This window comes from Hippopotamus amphibius, chromosome 10 (genome assembly GCF_030028045.1).
Source record: "Hippopotamus amphibius kiboko isolate mHipAmp2 chromosome 10, mHipAmp2.hap2, whole genome shotgun sequence".
Taxonomy (NCBI): Eukaryota; Metazoa; Chordata; class Mammalia; order Artiodactyla; family Hippopotamidae; genus Hippopotamus; species Hippopotamus amphibius.
Genome location: NC_080195.1, coordinates 97,849,407 through 97,871,297, shown reverse-complemented (window position 1 = coordinate 97,871,297; position 21,891 = coordinate 97,849,407). Strand labels below are relative to the sequence as shown.

At 34.2% G+C, this 21,891-nt stretch overlaps 1 pseudogene; it reads left to right on the top strand.

Moving 5' to 3' along the window:
* Window positions 1-19,791: 19,791 nt before the first annotated feature.
* On the top strand, window positions 19,792-21,350 carry LOC130830428 (eukaryotic peptide chain release factor subunit 1-like; annotated as a pseudogene).
* The last annotated feature ends 541 nt before the right edge of the window (window positions 21,351-21,891 follow it).

Sequence of the window (21,891 nt, the reverse complement as noted above, 5' to 3'; positions counted from 1 at the left end):
TCCTAAAACATTGCCACCATTCATCTCCAGAATTTTTTCATCTTCTCCAACTGAAACTCTGAACCCATTAAACACAAAACACTCTTTTTCCCCTTCTTTCAGCCCTGGGGCCATCACCAATTTGTCTCTATAAATTTGACTATACTAGCAACCTCCTGTAAGTAGAGTCATACAGTATTTGTCCTTTTGTGACTGGCTTATTTCATTTAGTATGATGTCTTCAGAAATCATACATGTTGTAACATGTGTCAGAATTTTCCTTCCTTCTTGAGGCTGAACAATACTCCATTGTATGTGTATACCAAAGTTTATCCATTGATGGACACTTTAATTGTTTCAACCTGTTGGCTATTGTGAATAATGTTGATTTGAACATGTGTGTGTTAATATCTTTTCAAGTCACTGCTTTATTTCTTCTGGGTATATACCCAGAAGTTAAATTACTGCATCATATGACAATTCTATGTTTAACTTTTTTGAGAAATCATCATACTGTTTTCAAAATGACTGCACCATTTTGCATTCTCACCAGCAATGCACAAAGGTTCCAGTTTCTTCAAAACTTTGCCAACACTGGTTAGTTTCTGGATTTTTTGTTTCTATTTTTTGTTTTGCTTTTGGCTTTGGTTATTTAATAATAACCATCAAAACAGGTGTGAAGTGGTATCATTACAATTTTGATTTATATTTCCTTAATGACTAGTGATGATGGGCATCTCTTCCTGTGATTACTGGCTATTTGGAAATCTTGTCTGGAGAAATATCTCAAGTTCTTTGCCCATTTTCAATCAGCTTGTTTATTTTATTGTTGTTGACCATGCCAGTATCTTAGCAAATAAAGATTTGGTATAAACACGCTTTCACAAATAGATAAGGATATCTCAACACCCATTCTCTGTCTTTCAATTTTCAGAAAATTTCTCTAATATAACCCTAAAGTATATTTTTATGTGAACTTATAGATGAATACTAAATGTTGCCTATATGCAGCATAATGTAGTATTTTTCAATGACCAACTGAAAATATAATTGATCTGACTGTTTTGAAGAAACAACTGGAAAAAGAAGTAGGAAAGATGCATTTTATCCCAAGTTTTGTCCCTGACCAGCTATCTTAGTCTTAGAGAATTTGCTGAACCTGTTTCATTTTAAGTGACTTAATATACTTAATTGTTTAACATATGTATTATTTGAACTGTTTAACTTGTAAAACTTGAAATTTAACACATTACATCTGATGCACCCTGTATTTGTTTCATTATTTTATATTTTTTATGACAACCTTTTAGTAGTGCTACACAGTCTTTCTTCATTCAGATATGGACTCAACGCAAGTATCACATGTTTTAACATTTGAAACTTGGAATTTTTTCAGTGTCATGAAACACTTTTTTGATTTAAACAACCAGAAATTTTTAGTGTTGAATCAGTTTATTTCAAGTGCCAATACAACTACATTGCATACCTTGTTTCAGACTGCTTGCAAGTCTGCAGAAAGCCAGCTAGTTTATACCAGAGTCTTTGTGACTTTCATCCTGTAAGGAATAAGATTGCCACAACCCTTCTGTAAATTAAATTATTTCAGTTTGAACTATAGCTACATATGTTATAAGATGAGTAGTCAATATGCCAAAGCTTATCCAATGTTTACCCTGAGAACGAAACATTTGGGAAATGCAAATTACACTTTTGAGGTCATTTACACAGCAGGCTTGCCATCATCATCATCGTGATCAACATCATCATTATTATGGTTCTCCTTTTGGAAAATAATTTTCACATTATATAAATCAAAGTTTTAGAATTAGAATCAATTCCCTGCTTTAGTATTTTTTCATCATATCTTCGGAAAGCTATTTAACTGATGGAAGTTGACTTGTTCATCTGCAAACTCCCAGTGAATATTATACAAAATATTTAGATACAAGCAGAATCTGAGCATACATTTTGAGCTTACTTTATTTTAGCTGTAATAAGTGTATCATTAAATAGCATGTCATACGCAATCCCTTTTTACTGCTTTGTTGCACCCTTCAATGATTTCCAACTTATATACAATGACCATATTTAGTTTAGTGATTAGAAAAATGAAAACAAAAAGAATAATCTTATTGATCTCTTCTTATCCAAAATGTACTATAAATAATATTCCAAAAACAGAACAGATGTGTGAACTTAAGAAGATATTTTCCCCTAACATAACTACTCGAGAACAGGTGTTGTCAGGACTATAAGAGCAGCATTATTTTCATCACAGATAACCGGCCAGTGCAGCTATTGAATTTTCTTTTGCTTTCACTTTCTTGATGCGGCTTTGATTAAGATAGAATTTGCTTTTCAATTCAGCTCTGCAGCTCAGAAATTCCACTGTAATTGCTACCTTAACATTCTGCTGGGAATCTTCATTAACTGTTAACTCAGAGGAGAAAAAAAGGCCTGACAATTTTAGAAGTGAAACGATGAATATCACAGACTTCAAAATACTCTCTGAATAAAATGTCATTTTGAGAATGTTGCAAAAGAAGTATAGGCAGGATGCTGGAAGAAAAATGAAGGTGAAATTGGCTCTGGTAGAGTCAGGCCTCAGTGCATTTTAAATTACAAATGAGTAGAGTAATTTTAATAATGGTTAATATGTACTTAATGGTCTTTGCAGGTCAGTCATCGTGCTAAGAGGTTTGCATATGTTAGTTTATTTAATACTCACCAGAAGCTTGTAGATGAGCTAGCCCACTTGTATAGATTAAATAGCTTCCCGGAAATATAAATGATAACTGTGTAAGTAAAAAAGAATATGATGCTTATTCTAGTAAAAATATTTTAGTAAGTTATACAGGAACTTCTGAAATAATTATTCCAGAAAAGTTAATATCAACTAAGTTTCTACGACTCGAACATTTGTATTATGACTTTCTAATCTGCATCTTAGATTTGTACAAGTATGTTTTTAAGTGCTGACTGTCATATTATGGTTCAAAAAGCATAAGACATTATCACCATCTTGAAAACCTAATAATTATTCATATAGAAAATTCTAGGTGGTTGATATATCAAAATAAGTATGAGAGAAATTACATTACTACCCTATTAGCGTCATATGAAAACATACATATCATGTTCTCTGCTTAAGTATTCTCACGTATTTTTTAGTTTCTTTTTCAATGAAAAAATGTTAATAGGAATGATTCTAAAGAACAGTATGTAGACTACAAAGAACAAAGACAAACATGTAGCTAAGTTAACTTAATGACATTGATCAACACTTAAATTCTTATAAATTAACCAATTCTGCTGGTTCAAAAAAATTCAAATTTTTCTTTCAATATTGCTATTATATGAAATGATTTTTGTGCAAATATTAGCTCTATTATTCAAACAAAAAATTTCAGTTTTACTTATCATATGATGTATTTATTTAGTATAGCTGCTGCTAATCCTGTGTGAGATTTATTTTAAGAACTTGAAATATTCACATTCTCTAAAATCTGATTTTAATAAATAACCTAGGAAATTATGTTTTAATTTGTCATCACTTACAATTTTAGGTGATAGGAAATTTATCCATAGTGTTTATTAGACCATGATATCCAGACTCATTAGAGTTAATATAAGATTTAAAAATTAGAATATTAATGAAATAAAGTTTTTTCAAGAATTTTTTTAAAATTACACTATTGAAGCCAATATTTAGTGCAAATTTATAGAATTTCAGTATAGTAAATAGTAGAGAAAATATAATGTTTTAAAGATTCACACCACCAAAAATTAAATGTGCTTTATGATTTAGACTCAAAGTAATTCAATAATCACATTTTTATTGATGTAAAAAGATCATTTTTTTTTAAAGTGAGGATTTAGCTTTTGGTAGAATTCTAAGGGTCCGTGTTTTATGATGAACAATTTTTCTGATAACATAAAAACTAAACTAAGAAACAACAACAACAAATTCCTTACTTGCACTTTGGAAATTATACTCAACAAGCCTCCAAAAAAATAAATGTCAAAAGTATAACTTGCAATTTTTCAAAATCTCTCTCAGCAAACCTCATAAACAGAAAACTTAAAAATACCTTACAAACAGCATTACAGAGTGTTATCACACAAATGTTGACATTTTCTGATGAATTTAGCTTTTTGAGAATAAAGAGGAGAGCACTGTTTAAAATAGGAGGGCCCATTTAGAAAATGACAAATCTGTACTATTTAGAAAAGAATTAGGGGAATTGAAATTATAAGAAATAGTTTTTATTAAGTTGAATAAATATAATAATGAATTTATTAGATAAAATGAATGAGATATATGTGGTTTGAAAATTTATTTTATTAGTATTTGAAAAAATGCTACTGACCACTTGGACAGAACTATATTTATTGTGTCTTATTCAAGTAAGCTTTAAAGAGTAAAATGAGTACAATTTTCCCAAGTTTGGCACAGGAGTTTGTAGTTACAAATATTTTTAAGGATTATTAGAAGGAAAAGCTACACTATAACATCCTCCACTCAAACTGAATGTGTCATTTTCCAAACTTTTATAGCATGGTATTCTCCAGGATTTGTATAAGAGCAAGTACTGTATTTGTATTTGTATAAGAGCAAAATCAACAAACAACTATCAAAACTATCAGTGTTTGTGTGTGTGTGTTTGTGCATACATATGAGAAAAATAATATTAATGTGATTAAGCAATAACTTTTTGAGATGTTGTAGGATAGGAGTAGTATTGGAAAGATACTATCTCTTTCCCACTGAAATCCATAATATGTATATTTTCCTGTTGTAAGGTGTAACATATACATTTTTTTTCATTCTCACAAGAAACCTGTTGTCTTATTTCAAAAATAAAGACATATTTTGGTTTCAGCCAGTTCAAAATGCTTTTACTATACCCCTCCATGTCAAATTTCTAATAGACTACAAACTGTGACTAATAAATTATGTTAATACCACAGAAAATTATACCTAGTCTCTTGAAAATGTGGTTATTATAAATTTTTGTAGTTAAACTGTCAAAGATAACTGCATTTTTCCTAATTGACTCTAAAGATCACATCAGCTTTTGATCTTTCCATTTTCCATTTGGGGAGAAATATATATTAAAATTATATGAAACGGCATTATTTGCTTTCTATTTTAGGTCAAGAAAATTTTGTATATGAAAGTTCCTAAGTTCTACCTATGCCTTTATAATATCTTCTTAAATTGAACATTTGTATAATTTTGTATTCATAAGCAAAATAGATCCTTCTTTTGTAGAAAGCACCATGATGTGTAGCTCTGTTCACAGAACAAATGATGATAGCTGGAAGTAATCATTGATTCCAGGTGACAGAGAGAAGCAAGTTATATCACCTCACACCAACAGCATTGCTTGGGGTTGGTAATATAAAGCAAGTTCCTAGTGTGTGTGTGTGTGTGTGTGTGTGTGTGTGTTGATAAAGTCACTTGAATTCTGCTGGTATCAGTCATCAGAGATTTTGGTAATGCATCATGTGTTCAATGTATGCTCCTCTGTCTTTAATACAGTGCAATGTTTTGTTTTTCATTTTGCAGCAGAGCAAATAATATCTCTGTCAATAAAAAGGGAGGGGAACAGCAAAGAAGGAAAGAACATTGATTGTTAACCTTTACACAGTAGTTACTAGTCAAACAAATTCATCAAGATAGGAATACTCTTCCATTTGATAATTATCAAGAGACTGTGTCATGTTGATGTGGCTTTAAAAGTATGTATAAACATCCTTCAAGGTTACGATGAGTTCTGCAAATTTAGCAGTACTATCTTTGCTTTACTTTTAGAAAAGAGAGATTGCTATCAAGAGAAACACTTAGGATGACTATGGCTATTAACTTTGGAAATACTAACTTGGGTTGCATATTTGGGTGTCTTTTAATATCTTTCAAAAAGCTTATTTTCTTACAAAGAAATTGACTCATTTTCTTACGAAGTTTGTTGGATTAAATTAAAAATTTAAATTATCTATAGTAATATGTGGTTCTTTTTATGAGGGATGTGTTGATAAGAGCATTTATTAAATTCATAGTTTGAATTTTTAAGGTCATCTGTCTATATAGGTGCAAGTGAAAATGCCACAGGCTAAAATTCCATATTGTCACACTTAATGAAGCCAACATTTCCCAGAGGGTTTTATGATGAAGGCTTGGTAATAGATGGCATATCTAGTAGTCATTTAAGACTGAGGATTTCAGATAAACTAAGAATGGAATTTGGGTATCTTTTTGTCTAACAATTATACTAGAATAAATAGGAAAGAAAACAGAAAAAAGGTAATCGTGAATGGGTAACCACCAGGGGTCTATAGAAAATGAGAAAAGCACTTATAGGCAACCAGGTAAAGAAAATAATACAACAGAATTAGGTAGGATTCTTGGGTCAAAATCTTGGAGGGAAGCTTTCCACTAACATCGCTGGTTTATTCCAATGGTCTTGGTTTACCTGCATAGTTCTGAAATTGGGTGTTTCTAGGGGATCTCTGAGAATCTTTGGTTTGATTTCCTTCCAATTGTGTGGAATTTAAAACCATATCTTTAGTTACGAAATGTGAACCCAAGTATTTATTCTCAGGAGTGTCACTTTTTTTCTTAACAGTACCTAATAAGATTTCTTCTAATGATGGTCAAAAGCCATTTTTCTTCTGTTCTTTTCCAATGAATAAAATCCCATGGTTAAAGATCATGAGGAAGCTGTTTTGTAAGATGTCATAGGAAGACAAGCTTATCTTTTTGATGAAATTTGATGATGAAACATGAGTCCCTGGCAATATTTTGTCATGTCTGTGTCCAGTAGGGTAGAGTCTGGTGTCAGAGGTAAATCACTAAAGGCATGTGCCTTCCAGTTAACAGTTCATAAGGGATAATTGAGTGTAACTGAGGGAGTAGTGTATATGCATATATGGACTAGGGGTAAGTATTTAAACAAGGGAGTTCAAAAGTTTCTGAAATCTTGTCAGTTTTTATGTATAGATACTACCGCTTCTTTCAACCTTTCCAGAAGATTCTGAATGGTAAGTGCAGTGAAGATTTGGTAACTGCCATGTAGGTTTTCCAGCTTAGTAAGGGTATCTCCATACAGGGTTCTTTTATAATAGTTTCCTTAAAGTGTGTCTCATTTGCTTGATATAAAAAATGGTATGCCCCAGGGTTGAAAACAAAAAAATCAAGCATCTTTTTAGTAACTATAAAAGCTGTAGCCTTTTAAAAAGTAAATGTTAGCCCACCCTGAAAATAGATGTAGGTAATTAAAACATATTCTTATCCCATAGATGGCAGAAGCTGGATGAATTGCATCTGGAGATGTTCAAATGGCCAATAAGGCTTTGGTTTCTGGCCATGTGCCACTTTTAAAGTTTTTTCAAGAATTATGTTGTTGACATATCTCCCATAATAAAAACATAACTTCAGTTGTCCTTTTAATGTTTTCACATTTTGTTGATTTAAATTAGTAACTAATTTGCCTGTACTGTGATATATAGTTTTATGCAGAAATTTAACTAATATTTATTTGAAATCATCTGGTGCAAACAAGCAGAAATCTCGGGAGCATCAGAGGTGATCTAAGTGAATGGTGCAACCAGAGTTTTTCCATCTTTCCTTTACCAAATCAGCACCTAAACAACAATATTTTATAATGTCTTCTTTGAATTACTAGAGACATTTCTTTCTTTAAGTATTTAGTTATGACTTTATCTTGGTTATGGTTATTTGTTTGGTATAATAACCTGCTAGAGATTTTTCTTTGTCTTCCATATCTTTTTTTTTCTCTGGTTTCTTTGACCTCAACTTTTTTTGAATTAATTAATTTATTTATTTATTGGCTGCATTGGGTCTACATGGCTGCATGTGGCCTTTCTCTATTTGCGGAGAGTGGTGTCTTCTTTTGTTGCTGAGCATGGGCTCTAGGCATGTGGGCTTTGGTAGTTGTGGCACATGGACTCAATAGTTGTGGCTCCTGGGCTCTAGAGTGCAGGCTTAGTAGTTGCGGGTGCACAGGCTTAGTAGCTCCATGGCATGTAGGATCTTCCCTGACCAGGACTCGAACCTGAGTCCCCTGCATTGGCAGGTGAATTCTTAACCACGGTGCCACCAGGGAAGCCCCTGGCCTCAACTTTTATAATACCTATCTCTCTAGGATGCAGTAGTGCATTTAAAAGTTTTTTGTCTATTTCTGATGGGTTTCCAGCAGAAGTGAGAAACTCTCTTTGTTTTCCAAAGTATAACAAGGCCATGTACTACTCAAAACACCTGTCTACTACTTGTATGTATGTGTTCTCATGGCTGTTGAAAGGTGACAAGTCCTACTTTGTACATTAATTTCTGCCACCCGGCCTGATTTTATCTCAGATATAGGACTGCATAATAAGGAAGAATTTTTATTAGTGATATAGCAAATGTTTTTTATTAACTTCTAGTTTCAGTATTCAGGCATGATCCATCAACAAATACTATTAGGTCAGTTTTCTTAATGGAAATCTGTAACAGATCTGAGTGAGAACAACTTCCCTAAATGACTAAGACAAAAATGAGTATCCTATTTTTCTGGTAAGGCCCAGAAAGTGGGGAGATTTAGTGTGTAACGATGGGAAATAATAATGCTAGTGAGAGATCAATAGATTCTGATAAAATGTTAATCTACTGGCTTAATAGTGGTTGTGTTTCTTTAGTTTGTAGTGTATATAATGCGTGAGAAACCATGAGGTCAAGTGTGGAGCCTAGAACTAGTTTAAACCTAGTGCTATGGACAGAATATTTGTGTCTCCCCCAAATTTATATCTTATAACCTCATCCCCACGATGATGGTATTTGGAGGTAGAAACTTTGGAGGTGATTAGGTCATGAGGGTGAAGCCCTCATGAATGGGCTAGGTGCCCATAAGCAAGAGGTATGACAAATCTCCTTTGTCCCTTCCTCCTTGTGAGGTTATGGAGAAAAGATGGTCAACTGTGAATCAGGTAGCAGGCCCTCACCAAACACAGAACCTGATCATGGGGGTGCTCTGATCTTGGAATTCCAGTCTCAAATTCTGAGAAATAAATTTCTGTTGTTAATAAACCATTCGGTTTATGGCGTCTGGTTCAGCAGCCTGAATAGACTGACACCTAGAAATGTTTCTGATTGTCATTTTGTGAGGGGTCTAATGTAAGTTTGGAGAATTTCTAGTCTATCAGGGGAGACTATTTTCTTCGTCTTTAGGTAGGACATGCCCTAAATTACGGACATTAAGTTTGTTGTTGTTGTTAGATTCTTTAAATTTAGTTTTATTTTTCCTAGAGGTATGGGTAAAGTATAGTGGAATGTGTACTAAGGCCTCTTCTGCTCTTGAGAGTGCAGGCATGATTAACACCCCATTCCTATCGGCATTTTTGAACTGTGAGCACAGAGCCTCTGCATTCCCATTGCCTCCTCTGCTCCTCTTCAATTATATTAGGTTCCTAATTTCCTCATTAACTTCATTCATTTACTCCATCCTCTATCTATCACCAAGGTGCTTCTTGAAATTGCCAACTCACTGGTGATTCTCTTTGCAACCCTGTTCAGGAAATAAAGGTACCTATTACTTTTCAACAGAAATGAATAACAATTCACTGTACATTTAATTGTATTTCCATTCTTATTACCAATTAAACTTTTTCAAAAAATAGCTATTGTAGTAAATCATTATTAAATCATTCACATTTGACCTAATCAGAGGATGTGCTTATCTGAGTCTCCAACTTGGGGGAGGGCAAAATGCAGAGTACAGAAGAAAATACTTTGGCCCACTCTTTGCAAAGGAATGGACTTTGGGATCACAGAAGGAGAATAGGGCATAATGAATGTGAATAATAAAAAGTCTTTAAAATTAAGTTCAGTGATTATTATACCTTTTTAAGATAGTCATTGAAACAAATTTATTACAGTGTATTTCCCATTCTTCACTCATCTACTTTCACTCAACAATCAGTGATTAAAATTTCTATAACATCAATATTTCATGGAAAATGAGGCCTTAGCCTTTGTCACACTATCACAGTCTTTCTATAAAAAAAAGGACCTTGGCAATTATTATGAAATTTTCACATTCATTTTATAATCTATATTTAGCCTTTCAACTTAGAATGTCTAAAGGTTACAAAATAAGAGAAAAAGTTAATTTAATTGTAGCATTCGAGAAATAAATTTGCGGTAGCCATCAATTACAGAGACCATCACATAAACTTATATAGACACAATGTACCTCACACTGACAGGTTTATTGCAATGGCCTTGTTGCTAAACTACGGGCACACATTTGTTAAGGACAAAAAATTCTTAGAGGTGAATAATAACAAATAGTGATATGCTCATAAACAATTTCAGATAAGCTATAGATGTTTTGCAGAAAATGTCAATATTTTTAAAATTAAGCACTATAATTATTTGATATATTTAAGACAAGGGTTTGTATATGTATGAAAATTCTCTAAACAACAAGTTATAGTCAAATGCATCCATAAATGTTAACAAACAGAAACACATCTACAAAAGATATTTTTACTTTTAGAAATTAAAATATAATGCAGTAATCATTCTCTAACCCTTTATAAAAAGGGAAAAATAATCTGCTTTGTTTAGCATCCTCTCCCTCTTTCATTCTGTGTGTTCTGATTTTGCTTGTAAGGAAACATTTTCCCCTGAAATTTAACAACTTTTGTTCAAAAGAGGGCAGTGTGTCTTCACAAATGTAATATATATGTGTGTGTGTATATATATATACACACACATATATATATACTGTATATATATATTCACATATGTTTTTGAATTTCAATCTCTGGGAACGATTAGGTGGAAATAAATTTGCACATAATGAATATAAGAACATACTGCTTAATTTGAGAACTTTTTAGAAATGAGTATTATTTTTACTAAAGATGTTTTTACATCATGTTAACTTACCTAAACATGCAACCTAGATGATTGGTTTTAGACAATAGTCAAAGATTAAATCCTTAGCTAATCAACCATATTCTTGGTGTAAAATATCATAAAATACAATTAAGATATTTTTAGATTTTACTGCATTTTAGTATACATGTGCTTAATTTTCAAGTAGAGTGTTGGAGCCATTTACACATTCCTTGACTTTATCATTACCCCTTTCAACACTACATACTAGAGTTTAAACCAAAATTATTGTTTCTGAAAGCATTATTACATCTTCTGAAAGATTAATCCATAATGAGATGAAGAAATTTGAATTCATAGTAATCTAAACAATATTCCCTCATTCTAGCCTGCAATGAGTTGGTCCAAATCTTACTATAAGAACTACCCCATCGAGGATAGCATATTGGATAAGGGGAGGTGCTTAGCTGTATTGAAAGATGAATCAAAAAAGGCTTTGTCTTTGAATGAAATACTGTAATGTGTGACAGAAAAATATCTAAATAACAGTGAGCCCGATGATTAGTGGAAGGAAGTCCTGAATTGGGCATTATGTGACCCTAAACTCTTAGATTTGTGCTTCTTGGTCCAGTGTAGAACTTCCTTATGGGGTATAGTATTTATACAACTATATAGATAATTTATATGTGCAGTTTCAGCAACAACAATAAAATGAATGCTAGTGTATTCAGCATCCCAGTTAAGAAAAAGAAAGATGCCATGTCTCAAACACCCTGTTTTGATTACTGATTGGATCCTCATCACTCCCTTCTTCCCTTTCTCCTAGGACAGCTATCACACAGACTGTGCAAATCACACTATTTTATTTCATTAGAGCTCACCTTATGTCCCTAAATCATATTTTATTTAATTGTCTAAATTTGAAATTTAGATAATGTTTTCTGGTATTATGGCAACAATACACAATTATTGCAGAAGAACTTTGAATAGAGGTGGTGATAACATCCATCTTCGTCTTTTGTCTGATTATAATGGCAATGTATTCAACACTTTATCATTGAGTATTTTTACTATTCGCTTTTGTAGATGCCTCATATAAAGTTTAGGGACTTATCTTCTATTACTGAGTTGAAAGAATTTATTTTACACTGTTTAAGTCATGAGAAATCTGAATTCACAGTGGATGTTGGATTTTATAGAACACTGTTTGCATTTATTAAGACAACCATATGGCTTTTATTCTTCGTGTTTAGCATATTCGTTGTTAAATAATTTTGTAATGTTGTAGTAATATTTTATTCCTAAAATTCCCAATCTGGCCATAACCTGTTCTCATTTTTAGTCATTTGAGATAGAAATTTTGCATCACTGATCTTAAATGATAGTGAAATGTAATTTTACTTGCTCACACAATCCTTGACTGGTTTTAATAACAATGTTAAACAAATTTTACAAAATTACTTGAGGCTGTTTCTTCCTGTTTTATTCATGCCAGTTTTCTCATTCCCTCTGCCAGAAGCCCAAATGTTTCCCAGAATTACTTATATTTAGTATTCCATAAATTCTCATGTGCTTTATTAGATTGTTTTTATTTTATAGCCCACTCTAATGCCTGACATATGATAGGCATCCAAGACATAATTTGTTTATGAGAAAATGTGTAAATAATTGACTAAATACCAATGCTGTACTAGTAAGCCATCATTTATTTTTTTTCTCCTAAAAGATCTTTGCTATGGACTGCAGATTCAAATAAAAATTCTTTACCATGGTTTAAATAACTGTAAAACAGGAGGTTTCAATATATCTTTCTAGTTTTATTTTTCATCTATTTTCCATGCATAACACTAGTAATAAATACAAATACCTATGCCTTAACTATTCCCACTATATTGAGTATTTTATTTTATTTTTTAACATACAATAAACTGCATATATTTAGAGTGTACAATTTGGTATTTTTTTTTCTTATTAGTGATGTATATATGGCAATCCCAATCTCCCAATTCATTCCCCCCCAACTCTCCCCGATTTCCCCACTTGGTGTCCATGTGTTTGGTCTCTACATCTGTGTCTCCATTTCTACCTTGCAAACCAGTTGATTTGTACCATTTTTCTATATTCCGCATATATGTGTTAATATACAATATTTGTTTTTCTCTTTCTGACTCATTTCACTCTGTATGACAGTCTCTAAATCTATCCATGTATCTGCAAATGTCCCACTTTCATTGCTTTTTACAGCTGAGTAATATTCCATTGTATATATGTACCACATCTTTTTTATCCATTCATCTGTTGATGGACACTTAGGTTGCTTCCATGTCCTGGCTATTGTAAATATTGTTGCAATGAATATTGGAGTGCCTGTGTCTTTTTGCATTATGGTGTTCCCTGGGTATATGCCCAGGAGTGGGATTGCTGGGTCATATGGTAACTCTATTTTCAGTTTTTCAAGGAACCTCCATACTGTTCTCCATAGTGGTTATATCAATTTACATTTCCACTAACAGTGCAAGAGCGTTCCCTTTTCTCCACACCCTCTCCAGCATTTATTGTTTGCAGATTTTCTGATGATGCCCATTCTAACCAATGTGAGGTGATACCTCATTGTAGTTTTGATTTGCATTTCTCTAATAATTAGTGATGTTGAGGAGCTTTTCATGTGCCTCTTGGCCATCCATGTGTCTTCTTTGGAGAAATGCCTGTTTAGGTCTTCTGCCCATTTTTTGATTGGATTGTTTGTTTTTTTTATATTGAGCTGGATGAACTGTTTATATAGTTTGGAGATTAATCCTTTGTCTGTTGATTCATTTGCAAATATTTTCTCCCATTCTGAGTGTTGTCTTTTCATCTTGCTTATAGTTTCCTTTGCTGTGCAGAAGATTTGAAGTTTCATTAGGTCCCACTTATTTAATTTTGTTTTTATTTCCATTACTCTAGGGGGTGGATCAAAAAAGATCTTGCTGTGGTTTACGTCAAAGAGTGTTCTTCCTATGTTTTCCTCTAGGAGTTTTATAGTATCTGGCCTTACATTCAGGTCTTTATTCCATTTGGAGTTTATTTTTGTGTATGGTGTTAAGGAGGTTCTAATTTCATTCTTTTACATGTAGCTGTCCAGTTTTCCCCACACCACTTATTGAAGAGGCTGCCTTTTCTCCATTGTATATCCTTGCCTCCTTTGTCATAGATTAGTTGACCATAGTTTATCTCTGGGCTTTCTATCCTGTTCCATTGATCTTTATTTCTGTTTTTGTGCCAGTACCATACTGTCTTGATCACTGTAGCCTTGTCATATAGTTTGAAGTCAGGAAGCCTGATGCCACCAAATCCGTCTTTCCTTCTCAAGATTGCTTTGGCTATTCGGGGTCTTTGGCGTTTCCATACAAATCATAAAATTTCTTGTTCTAGTTCTGTGAAAAATGCCATTGGTAATTTGATAAGGATTGCATTGAATCTGTAAATTGCTTTCGATAATATAGTCATTTTCACAGTGTTGATGGTATATCTCTCCATCTATTTGTGTCGTGTTTGATTTCTGTTATTAGTGTCTTATAGTTTTCTGAGTACAGGTCTTTTACCACCTTAGTTAGGTTTATTCCTAGGTATTTTATTCTTTTTGTTGCAATGGTGAATGGGATTGTTTCCTTAATTTCTCTTTCTGATCGTTCATTGTTAGTGTATAGAAATAAAAGAGATTTCTGTGTGTTAATTTTGTATCCTGTGAATTTACCAAACTCATTGATTAGCTCAAGTAGTTTTCTGGTGGTATCTTTAGGATTTTCTATGTATAGTATCATGTCATCTGTCAATAGTGACAGTTTTACTTCTTTTCTAATTTGGATTCCTTTTATTTCTTATTCTTCTCTGATTTCTGTGTCAAGGACTTCCAAAACTATGTTGAATAGTCTTGGCGAGAGTGGACGTCCTTGTTGTTCCTGATCTTAGAGGGAATGCTTGCAGTTTTTCCCCACTGAGAATGATGTTTGCTGTGGGTTTGTCATATATGGCCTTTATTATGTTGAGGTAGGTTCCCTCTATGCCCACCTTCTGGAGAGTTTTTTATCATAAATGGGTGTTGAATTTTGTCAAAAGCTTTTTCTGCATCTATTGAGATGATCATGTGGTTTTTATCCTTCAATTTGTTAATATGGTGTATCACATTGATTAATTTGCATATATTGAAGAATCCTTGCATTCCAGGGATAAACCCCACTTGGTCATGGTGTATGATCCTTTTAATGTGTTGCTGGATTCTGTTGGCTAGTATTTTGTTGAGGATTTTTGCATCCAAATTCATCAGTGCTATTGGTCTGTAATTTTCTTTTTTTGTAGTATCTTTGTCTGGTTTTGGTATCAGGGTGATGGTGGCTTCATAGAATGAATTTGGGAGTGTTCCTTCCTCTGCAATTTTTTGGAAGAGCTTGAGAAGGATTGGTGTCAGCTCCTCGCTAAGGAGTATTTTAAATACAAGCATTGAGTTTAAGAAATCAGACTCAGTTGTTCATGTAGTTTTTATCTTGGCTTTTTGATTTGCTAACTTTATTCCTTTATGTAGGGCATTTTCAGTACAATCGTAGATGTGAAGTATTTAAGATAAAGCTTGACTAATTTTAAACATAATGCATTTATTTATTATATACTCAACTTATAATGTCTTGTGTAATATATGATATATAATATACCAAACAAGTTTGGAAGCTTCCAAAATTTGAGGATAAATAGTGTCCTATACTTGTTCAAGCTCCTACAATGTTTAGTACAATGTCTTAGAAGTCATAAACTTCCCAAACAGTATAAAAAAAAAGACTCTAAAATGATTTGATCTGAGCTGGTCTTTGAAAATAATTTGAATTCCACTTGAAGGGAAATAAATAGGCAAGATAGTGCAACAGCCATAAATATATGTCCTTTAATTTCTTCATCAATCTCTACCCTTTGGAGACATTCTAAAGGCATTTGTCTTGAAACATGTGTCATCCTTTTAATCTCTTTTGCCTTCTAACTCACTTCTCTCTCTGCTACCCCCATGAAGACTCTTCTGATATTTATTACATTAATTAGCAAGATATGTAAATGGTGGCAATTGTGTACATATCCATTGTCAACTGTCACAATGACTTTAATGACTTTTAACAGGAAATAAAATGTACAAGGTAGGTGAGGCTTATTTTCAAGTTTTCCATGCTGTTACATTGGCAAATCCAATTAATTACTTATAGAGAATTTTCCAAAGTACACTTCTAAAAGAGATAAAAAAAATGGACAACAGACTATCTTTAAAAACAAATATTAAACTACAAAGTAAAAGATAATGAGATATGGAATTAAACATTTTATTTATACCCACTTGTTGATTATTTACTACAGAATGAATATTTGTGTCCTCCTAAAATGCATATGTTGAAACCCCAATATAATGGTATTTAGTGTTGGGGTCTTAGGGGAAATTAAGTCGTAAAGATGGAGCCCTCATGAATGGGATAAGTGACCTTATAAAAGACACTTTAGAGAGCTTCCTTGCCTTTTCAGTCATGTGAGGACACCAAAAAGACAGCCATCCTTGAACCAGGAAGAGGGACCTCACCAAACACTGGGTCTACCTGCACCTTGATCTTGAACTTCCCAGCCTCCAGAACTGTGGCAGATACATTTCTTTTTTTCTTTTTTTAATAATGTTTTTATTTATTTATTTATTTATTTTTATTGGCTGCATTTGCTCTTCATTGTGGTACATGGGCTTTTCATTGCAATGGTTTCTTTTCTTTCACAGCATGGGCTCTAGGCATGTGGGCTTCAGTAGTTGTGGCATGTGGGCTCAGTTGATGTGGCCCACAGGCTGAGTTGCGCCGCAGAATTTGGGATCTTCCTGGACCAGGGAAATAACCCATGTCTCCTGCACTGGCAGTCAGATTCTTAACCACTGTGCCCCCAGGGAAGTCCCAACAAATATATTTCTATTGTTTATAAGCCACACAGACCATAATATTCTGTTATAGCAGCCCAAATGTACTAAGATGTTGTCAGTTCCAAGATTTCAATAAAACCATTGTGTTCTTCAAAGTAATTTTTGAATTTTGCATTATAGTAGGAAAGAGAATCAGTTGCTGAATAAAAATATCCATTTTGTCTCATTCATAAATTACAACAATGGACACTGTCATATTCCTTAAGGGCATCAATATTTGTTTAAATCAGAGAAAACCGATTTGTCTAACGAAGACCTTGCTTCATCAACGTTTTTGTAGTCCTTGACCACCTTGTTTTTTGAAGATAAAAAAGGTAAAACATGTAATATCAGAAAATCAACATTAAAATTATTTGTCTGTTTTTGCTATAAGGTGAGAAGATAAACAATTTTCATCAGCAGAGACTGTACTTGATATTATTATTTGTTTTAGCCCATGAAATATCATAGTATACAACTCTGAACATCAATAGTTAATTTATCTTGTATGTTTCCTCTGGTGAGTATGTGTCATAATACAAGGGCCACTACAATGGAAAAGATGAAAGAAAGAGAAATTAGCAACTTAAATATTAAAAAAAAAATCAGTTATGTCTGAATATTGTACCCTTATAGTCAATTGCAAATGCAGGTAGATAAGAGCATTTAAATGTCTCCAACAGTGAGTTAAGTAAAACAGAATACATTAATTAATAATAAGTAATAAGAATAAAACTACTTGTTATTATGCACCCACATTATACTATATATAACTTTGTAACAGAAAATACTAATTTGACCTCTACGATTCACTAAGTTATTTCTTAAACTATGATACAGATTTCAAGTGTTTATGTTTTTCTAATACAATGAGTTTATTGTAGTAGCTTTCACACAGTACTAAATTTGAGATAGTTAAATAAAATATAAGAATTTACACATTTGTAATATATGCAGAGTTATCTCATTGTCACAGTTTTAGCAATCTTTCCAACCACTGAAAAGATACAGAAAACAAATGGAACACTGATTTCTCTAAATTGTTTTCCTGAGGCACTAATCATCAGAAACTACAGACAAGCCACCAAGGACCATCATGCAAAAACAGAATCAATGCTGATTGCCTTTATTGTGTTCTGCATCTGCTTGTTTCATTATTTGTTCATTTCCTTTGATTTGCTGCCAATTTTCTATCAGATTTTACAAAAGCACTCATAAAATTATTAATAAAACTTCTATTTGTTTGTTTTGACTTAACTGAAAAATCTAGTAGAAAAAAGTAGAGTAAGAGAAAAATTGATCACATTTTGTATTCAATTTGATGCCTTTCTTATCTACTTAGGAAGGAAAGGGAAGCCCTTCTATTGGTATTTTGAAGAGCACACAGAATACAATACAATTGCCAAAAGAGATAGATGTCACTTGATTCTTTCAAAATTATTGGAAACAGTTGGGCTGATAATTTATTTCAAAATAATATCAGGGACTCCAGTGGTAAATAATGTTTGATTTTCCATTCATATATTCAGATTTCTAGAGTAGTACTTGCATATCAGAGCAGAGTTTCCTGAAAAAATACAAAATTTTAAAAGTTGAGCTTGCTACTACATATGCTAATTAATTCTTAATCTATAAAGAGCCTTACATAAAACAAAACAAAACAAAAAGTTAAGTCCCTGTTTCAAATTTGGGTTGCCTATTTTAATTTTTTATTTGTTTTTGTTTTTTCACTGCTAAAGCAGTCAAATTCCCAGGCTATCAATTTCTCTGTAAATAGTGTTTTGCAAGGCACAGAAGAAGGTACTGAATGTCAATCCTTAAACTTCTGACTAATGTTATGGACTGAATTGTCTTCCCCCAAATTCATATGCAGAAGCCCTTATCTCCAATGTGATTATATTTGGTGATAGGACCTATAAGGAAATAACTAAGGCTAAAGGAGGTCATAAGGGTAGGGCCCTAATCTGATAGGACTGATAACCTTATAAGAAGAGGAAGAGACACTGGAGAGCTCTTTCTTTCTGTGCACAGCCATGTGAGGACAGAGGGAGAAGGTGGCCATTTGCAAGGCAAGAAGAGACATCTCATTAGATGCTAATCCTGCTGGCAACTTGATCTTTGAGTTCAAGCCTCCAGAATTAAGAGAAAAAAAAATTCAGTGGCTTTAGCTACCCAGTCTATGGCATTTGTTTATCTTGTATGGCAGCCCAAGCAGACAAATACACCTAATATAATTTCCAACATAGGAGAACAGTTTTAATGCCTATCTCCAAAGATTGGGATTTCGAGCAAAAGAGGAAGTGATATGAATCTCAGCATCTGTCCCCATTTCATAAACTCTGCTCAACAGGCAAACCCAGAGACCAGATCTTGATTGCCAATAAACAGAAACAAGAGCCTCAGGGTTGGGGAAGGCAAAATACAAGATGGACCAGTAGCATTTGTAGTGGCAGAAAGTAGGGAAATGAACAAAAGACCAAAGGAGGAGAGCATGTCCAAGTGACACAGAAGCCAACTTGAAAGATCTCATTCAGTTTGGTTCCAAAAAGCAGAGAAATACCTACGCAATGAATCTCACAAACACGCCAGGTTTATAGGAAACAGTATTAAGAACATAACTTTGGAACAAGGTTGTTTTTAAATTGTGATGATTGGAAGGTTACCATGACTCCTCCTCACTCCCAAGGAATCTTCCCCATTTTGGTGTCTGGAAAATTTCAACTCAGTCACCAATGAATAATTCTAGAGGAACTTGAACTGTATGGACACAAAGATTCTTTAAGAAAAAAGGACAATGGACTCAGCCCCTGGCGGAGGAAGTGATGTCACAGGCCCCATGTGAGCGGATTGCAACACGTGGGGCCTGTGGCCTTTGTCAGAGTCTCCACTGGGGAGGCCACCACTGGGGAGGAGCAGCCGCTGCCCCCCAGGCCTGGGCCCTCAGGGAGGAGGAAGCTAGAAGATGGCAAACCACCCCAGTGCTGCCGACAGGAACGTGGAGATCTGGAAGATCAACAAGCTCATTAAGAGCTTGGAGGCAGCCTGCTGGGGAGCACCATGTCTGGGCCCCCCCAATCCCCATGCCCTCTCAGTTCCCAAACCCCTCAGGACGGCCACCCCTGTGCCACAATCGTGGATGAGGAGAACTGGGCACAGGCCAACTCCCGCCTTCTGGGCCTCCGGGTGGTGACCCCAGTCCAGGGGTGAGGGTCTACGGTTGGCCTGAGAAGGGGCCCGTCCCCCTCTTAGGGCTAAGGGGTCCTGCTCCCGGGGCTCAGACTACTCCACCCCTCTCGGGCAGTGGCACAAGCATGATATCATTGATCATTCCTCCCAAAGACCAGATTTCACGAGTGGCAAAAATGTTAGCAGATGAGTTTGGAACTGCATCTAACATTAAGTCATGAGTAAACCGCCTTTCAGTCCCGGGAGCCATTACATCTGTACAACAAAGACTCAAACTTTATAACAAAGTACCTCCAAATGGCCTGGTTGTTTACTGTGGTACAATTGTAACAGAAGAAGGAAAGGAAAAGAAAGTCAATATTGACTTTGAACCTTTCAAACTAATTAATACGTCATTGTATTTGTGTGACAACAAATTCCATACAGAGGCTCTTACAGCACTACTTTCAGATGATAGCAAGTTTGGCTTCACTGTAATAGATGGTAGTGGTGCACTTTTTGGCACACTCCAAGGAAATACAAGAGAAGTCCTGCACAAATTCACTGTGGATCTCCTAAAGAAACATGGTAGAGGAGGTTGGTCAAACTTGCGTTTTGCCCCTTTTAAGAATGGAAAAGCAACTTAACTATGTGTGGAAAGTAACTGAGACTGCTGTGCAGCTATTTATTTCTGGGGGCAAAGTGAATGTGGCTGGTCTCCTTTTAGCTGGATCAGCTGACTTTAAAACTGAACTGTCAATCTGATGTTTGATCAGAGGTTGTAATCAAAAGTTTTAAAATTAGTTGATATATCTTATGGTGGTGAAAATGGATCCAACCAAGCTATTGAGTTATCTACTGAAGTCCTCTCCAACGTGAAGTTCATTCAAGAGAAGAAATTAATAGGGTGATACTTTGATGAAATCAGCCAGGACACTGGCAAGTACTGCTTTGGAGTTGAAGATACACTAAAGGCTATAGAAATGAGAGCTGTAGAGATTCTAATAGTCTATGAAAATCTGGGTATAATGAGATATTTTCTTCATTGCCAAGGCACAGAAGAGGAGAAAATTCTCTATGTAACTCCCGAACAAGGGAAGGATAAATTTCATTTTATAGACAGAGAGACAGGACAAGAACATGAGCTGATTGAGAGCATGCCCCTGCTGGAATTGTTTGCTAACAACTATAAAAAATTTAGAGCTACGTTGGAAATTGTCACAGATAAGTCACAAGAAGGATCCCAGTTTGTGAAAAGATTTGGTGGAATTGGAGGTGTTGCGGTACTGAGTAGATTTCCAGGGAATAGAATACCAAGGAGGAGAGGATGAATTTTTTGATCTTGATGACTACTAGGTAGTAGGCATGGGTCTGGCAAAACATGCCTCCCCCTCCAGCATCCAAACCAAGGAACATACCCGTGGTGGAATCCAAACAGATCCCTGCCTTACAATTGGAACATTTCCAGAACTTAATCCATGAGCATTGGATATTGAAAAGAAAACCGAAACAAAACCAAACCCAACCCTACACTTTGGTTTGTCATGGTGTCAGCTCAGTAGCCTACAACTAAGTTCCCAAATGCCACTTTGGACTAATTTAAAAAAGAATCCTAGTTTTTATTTTTACTCGATGGTGAAATTGGTTGTTCTTGTATTTTATGAAAAAATAAATGAGTTTTTTAACCTTCATACATAGAAGCAAAAATGCTTTACTTGCTGAAAACCTTCAAAGTTAATAGAAATTAGATCATTAAAAAAAAGAAAAAAGGACAATGTATACTCACAAAACATTCCTATCACATATCAGATGAAACAAGAGTCATTAAACATTCAAACCAGAAATGAATGTGTTTGTGTGTATGTGTCTGTGTGTTTGTATACATATAAGTACATTT